Source organism: Zeugodacus cucurbitae, chromosome 4 (genome assembly GCF_028554725.1).
Source record: "Zeugodacus cucurbitae isolate PBARC_wt_2022May chromosome 4, idZeuCucr1.2, whole genome shotgun sequence".
In the NCBI taxonomy this organism is placed as follows: Eukaryota; Metazoa; Arthropoda; class Insecta; order Diptera; family Tephritidae; genus Zeugodacus; species Zeugodacus cucurbitae.
In genome coordinates, this window is record NC_071669.1 from 72,960,420 (window position 1) to 72,966,439 (window position 6,020).

General features: G+C 40.3%; 1 protein-coding gene and 1 long non-coding RNA gene across 16 annotated transcripts in view; both read left to right on the plus strand.

The window, feature by feature from the left end:
• The window catches only part of LOC105211651 (phosphatase and actin regulator 4B), a 216,855-nt gene that overhangs the window by 153,667 nt on the left and 57,168 nt on the right, over window positions 1–6,020 (plus strand). The window lies entirely within an intron of this gene.
• Window positions 1–6,020, plus strand: part of LOC128921548 (uncharacterized) — a 57,886-nt gene that overhangs the window by 36,029 nt on the left and 15,837 nt on the right. The window lies entirely within an intron of this gene.

Genomic DNA, 6,020 nt, shown 5'->3' on the forward strand with positions numbered 1-6,020 from the left:
ATTGACATAGTTCAGCGAATAAAAAGACAGCGGCTACGCTGGCTAGGTCATGTTGTCCGAATGGACGAAAACACTCCAGCCCTGAAAGTGTTCGATGCAGTACCCGCCGGAGGAAGCCGAGGAAGGGGAAGGCCTCCACTCCGTTGGAGGGACCAGGTGGAGAGCGACCTGGTTACACTTGGGATCTCCAACTGGCGCCGAACTGCGAAGGAGAGAGAGAGGTGGCGTACTATCGTCGATTCGGCTATAACCGGCTAAACGGTTGCAACGCCAATCACATACATGTTGTTATACACGACTCTGAAGTATGATACAATTTTCAGATATATTCTTTGATTACTTTGTCTGTAGTAGCCGCTAAGATTAGACGTATTTTTATGAGCTTTGCGATTTTCGTTTGTTAAAAGCTCACACTTCGTTGCTTGTTCGTGAATTCTTGGTCAAAAACAATACTGCAACGATGCCGCGATCTCCATATTCGCCAGACATAGCTCCGTGTATCTTTTTCCTATTTACAAAAATAATGAGAACCTTAAAGAGCCGTCCGTAGTTTTACAAGCATACCAGAAATTACTGAAGGAACCAAAGGCTATACCAAAAATTGAGTTCGAGAATTGTTCCAACGATTGGGAGAAGCGCTGGCAGAAGAATGTACATAATTAATAGAAAAATATTTTCTCAAAAAACGAAAATTCCCGTTATTTCTTGAATACATCTTGCATATCGTAGAATGTATCACAAATTAAAGAGAGCTAGCATCGAATTGGCCATCAGGCGGGCATTTATTTAAGCAAAATTAATGCTTAAAATCTTTCTTCTAACTACAATCATGTCTTCTCATCCCAACTAAATTGCGACCAATGCTTTTTCACACGCGCAATAAATGAATATTGATAGATCTCATAGATCTCCATGGTATGCATATGTGCTCATGTATGTGTGTATGTACTTCCGTGTGTATTTCATTTCAAAAAGCTTTTTATATTTCCTCCACAAGCTGTTTGACGATAGCTACTCAGAGGAATTCCTGTGGTGAACCCAGAAAAAAATGCCGAGAAAGTAAGCAATAAAGCCAAGAGCGCAAAACCGGTGCGAATATGAGCTACTTGAGTGACTCAAAGCGGAGTGCAGTGTTGTTGCCTAGTAAATATTTGTTTGCACAATTGTCATCTACTTCCCTTCTTCCTTCGAGCTCACATAGCAGCTATTTGCTTTCGTATAGCTGCAGGAAATGGAGCTCCAACACATTCGCATGGCAATCCACTGGCTTTTTGCATTTGCCTTGGCTTTAAGAAGCGGTTGCATAACTCGTCGATATCAGACTTTAATGCGCCATCGCAGAACCCATATTTGTATGTTTATTCGTATTTGCGCATAAATTTCATGCAAACACAAGCAAAGAAGTCAAATCCTTTGGCTGATTTGGTAGCTTAAGGTGAATCCCACATAAGAACCTAAGGAGACCAGCTTCGAAGCGGAGCTGTGTATTACCTTTTTTCACTCATAAATACATACATACATGCATGTGCGCTGCGTGCATATTATTGCGAGTTTATTTTCATATTTCTCTGCTAAGACTTTAATATTGCCATTGATGTAGCGCTGAGATTCTTTTTGCTTTGCTTCCACATATTCTTCTACTTTCATAAGGGTACATGCCAGCCAGTAGAAATGTTGACAGCGTGTGTGTGCGTTCTACAGTGCAAATATTACTGCATAAATATGTGCACAACACATACACACATGCATACTGCACTCATATTTCTTTTGAAAATTCAGAATTTCATTGATATGTATGAGGCAAGTTCTCGGTCCGTGTAGTTTTTTCCTGTTGCTTTGCTCCTCTTTGCAGTTTCTCACCTTACGAAAAGGACATGAAAATATTAAAATGATTCTGCGTTCGCTCGCTGTGATGCATGTGGCACGTGGCAAGCAGGGCTTTCCACAGCTGCTCGCACATGGCTGCACATGCGTACATATATGGAAGTATGCATATGTGTGTGTGTGTTTGAATATGAAAATTTTGATTGGAAATATGCAAATATGATAAAGTTTCTTAAATGGAACTTGACACTTTTATTTAAATGATATTTCCCACGCGCTAGCCACCAAAGCGATGAACGTTGCTAAATAACGGGTGATTTTTTTGAGGTTAGGATTTTCATGCATTAGTATTTGACAGATCACGTGGGATTTCAGACATGGTGTCAAAGAGAAAGATGCTCAGTATGCTTTGACATTTCATCATGAATAGACTTACTAACGAGCAACGCTTGCAAATCATTGAATTTTATTACCAAAATCAGTTGGCAGAAAATCCGCTTTTTTATCGACAAATTTTGTTCAGCGATGAGGCTCATTTCTGGTTGAATGGCTACGTAAATAAGCAAAATTGCCGCATTTGGGGTGAAGAGCAACCAGAAGCCGTTCAAGAACTTCCCATGCATCCCGAAAAATGCACTGTTTGGTGTGGTTTGTACGCTGGTGGAATCATTGGACCGTATTTTTTCAAAGATGCTGTTGGACGCAACGTTACGGTGAATGGCGATCGCTATCGTTCGATGCTAACAAACTTTTTGTTGCCAAAAATGGAAGAACTGAACTTGGTTGACATGTGGTTTCAACAAGATGGCGCTACATGCCACACAGCTCGCGATTCTATGGCCATTTTGAGGGAAAACTTCGGAGAACAATTCATCTCAAGAAATGGACCCGTAAGTTGGCCACCAAGATCATGCGATTTAACGCCTTTAGACTATTTTTTGTGGGGCTACGTCAAGTCTAAAGTCTACAGAAATAAGCCAGCAACTATTCCAGCTTTGGAAGACAACATTTCCGAAGAAATTCGGGCTATTCCGGCCGAAATGCTCGAAAAAGTTGCCCAAAATTGGACTTTCCGAATGGACCACCTAAGACGCAGCCGCGGTCAACATTTAAATGAAATTATCTTCAAAAAGTAAATGTCATGAACCAATCTAACGTTTCAAATAAAGAACCGATGAGATTTTGCAAATTTTATGCGTTTTTTTTTTTAAAAAGTTATCAAGCTCTTAAAAAATCACCCTTTACTATTAAGGGAATGTGGAAGGATGAAGGGTGATAAGAGTGATTTAAATTCTTGTCACGAGACTGTAATGAGTTTTGTATTTTATTAACTGATTAAAAAATAGTTGAAAACAAATAAAACGTTCTTATAATGTCCGTAGAATGGGTCTAGAATAATTATTGTAAGTGAAAATTATTTGGTTTAAAACACTTGAGATCCGAAAAAAAGCTTGACTATTACATATTATTTACTATATCAACAACATCAAAATCTGCCGAGAAAATAAATACAAAAATTACAAAAAAAAAAAAAATCAGAACCATTTCAGCTCTTTAAATGCTGTTATTGTTGTTGTTGAATCTTCCGCCGTCATTCGAATAATAATTCACTTTATGTATTCACGTAATCAGTTAAGCAGCCTGGCTGCATTTGCGCATTATTGGCAGTCACTTTTAACCCTCTACGCGTTGCATGACTTACCGTATTGAGCGTGGTGGGACCCGCTTGTGCGTTTCTTGCACTATTTCCACAACTATTTGTTGTTATTGTTTTCGTTGTTGCAGCAGCTGCGGCTGTTTCTGCTGGCGATAGCTGCTAAATTGAGTTACTTGTGGCTGGCCATTCATTACTCCCAACTGTGTTCTTTAATGATGCGTTGTTGCAGTTTTTGTTTTTGTGCTGCCTTCACTCGCTTCATGCGACTTGCTCTGATGAATTTCATGGCAGCCACACGCAAATTAATGCAATTTATTTCAACAAGTTTCAGCTTCAGCTTTGCTTGACAGCGACAGTGACAGGTGCTGCGCGGCTCGTGGCGCTGGCAGTTCGGAGCTCTGAGCTCGAAGCTTGGCGCGTGGCAGGTGCCCCATGCGAGCATGTTTTCATGTAGGTGTACTGATTGTGCTCGCTCTGCAAATTTGTTGAATGCGTTCGTGCAACATTGCAACCTACAAAAATGCCAGCTATGCAGTAGCAATCATTCACACACTCGAACTTACGGGTTGGTGTGTTTGTGTTGCCATGAAGTCTGCATGTACCCTCGGCTCTCGAGCCAGCCATCTCGTTCCCTGTCGTGCATGGCATTGCTTCGATTTCGATCAATACACGCTTTTGCTGTTTTCGTTCTCCACTCACCTCTCTTGTATTCCTGGCCTCAGGCCGACAGCTGGACTTCACTATTTCGTTGCAATTCCCGGCACTTCAGTTGCCTTGTTCGCTATTATCGCCGTTGTTGTTGTTATTGTTTCATCGAATTTCGAAACCTGTTCCCGTGTGTTTTGTTTGCCATTTTTCATTTTGTGAGCTTTCATCTTTGTTTGCCGATTTGGCGTTTAGCTATCGCCCAACATCATGTTTGCTTTCCGGTTGGATTTGCATATCTTTGCCAAATGTGCGTTCTCAGTCCCGGTGAATGTGTGGCGGGGATGGAATTGATGTAGTTGATAAAATAATGTTTTCGTACAATAAATTTTGTAGACGAGTTTGTTGAACTTTTCATAGAAGCAAAATTTGAATTCATTCTGAGAACACGTGTAGCTAATCTGCTAGAAAAATTAAAGGAAAATAAAATATGATTATTGGAAAACTCGCGTTACTACACAGCATTTCAAACCCCAACTGTTCACTTATCTTGTAATGCAGTGAGAGAGATAATCAGCGAAACCCAAAAACTACTGTTGGAGTATTCTAGAAGTTGTGTTCTTTATAATCAAAAACAATTGTTGCCTACATTTCGGCGCATTTATAAAAAAAGATGACCTATTGATCATTGCATTTACAGAACAACCCACCAAAATTTAAATATACAAAATTTTGAAGAATAATATGTCCATACCGAAAAACTCTTTATTTTTGTAGACGTCTACCCAAATTTTTTGTTTTCCCAATTGATGATTTTACAAAAAATCAAACTCACTAAATCTAATTCCCTCTACTTGTGAGCTTTCATCTGCAGAGCATCAGCTGCTATTGAGGAATGCCTCACTGCCAGTCTTTTCCTCAATTTTTCGCATTCGCCTTGAACTAATTTCGAGTACTTCAAGTGGCCGTCGGGGCGTTCGAGCAGTTTTTGGTGTCAAATCGGAAGTTAAATAATGCGGGCAAAATCCAATGAACGAGTGAGTGCCGAGGGGTGTGTGTATCTGTGTGAAAGAATCACTTTGACGGCTAATTTGTGTAGTTTTGTGCTCAGCAAATATTAGCCTTATGGCTTTAATGAGCTAATGGGTTGTGGAAGTAAGAGTGCTAACATACTTGCACACGTACATACCCAACGGCTTCAGAGCAAAACCAGTAAAAGATTTGGGGCGCGCTTTAACTCGAAAGCCCAGCAAGAATTTTTGCGAATGTTGAAGTGAAGTAAAAGTAAAAAGTTACGAAAGCAAAAGTGGAGATTTCTTCATTTCTTTTCTTAAATTGAGTGAATTTTTGCTTCCAAACAAATGTTATGGGAAAGCGCTTTATGCTCCAAAATAAGTGGCTTATTTTATACAAAGTGCTGAAGCCCAACATAACGCAGCATGGCAACGCGTTTAAGTGCGAGTTCATTTCCCTGCGGGGTGTGCGAATCACTTCGCAGCTGCCGAAATTTTCACAAAAACTGAATTATGCAGAATCACGTGAATTGAGTGCACGTAAAGTGCCAATTGCGGTAAAATGGCGCATGAATCAACTCTTCAAACCCTTGCACGGTACATATACCCTGCAAAGCCCCTTCAGCGCATACTCTTTTTCGCAAAAAACACTTGTGTGCTCATCTAAGCGGCATACAATTTTGAGGATTTGCATTTGTCGCCTAAGCGCCGCAAATCAGCGCACATAATGGACGCCACTTCTTACATAACATACGCAGAGGAGGTGTGTATGTGGGCATATACTAAATATTATAGCGATATGTGTATGTGGACTTGGAGGCATTTTACGCGCATTTTGTGTCTAACTTTTGTTTGATAAATGCCCGCTCATCATTGTCAGG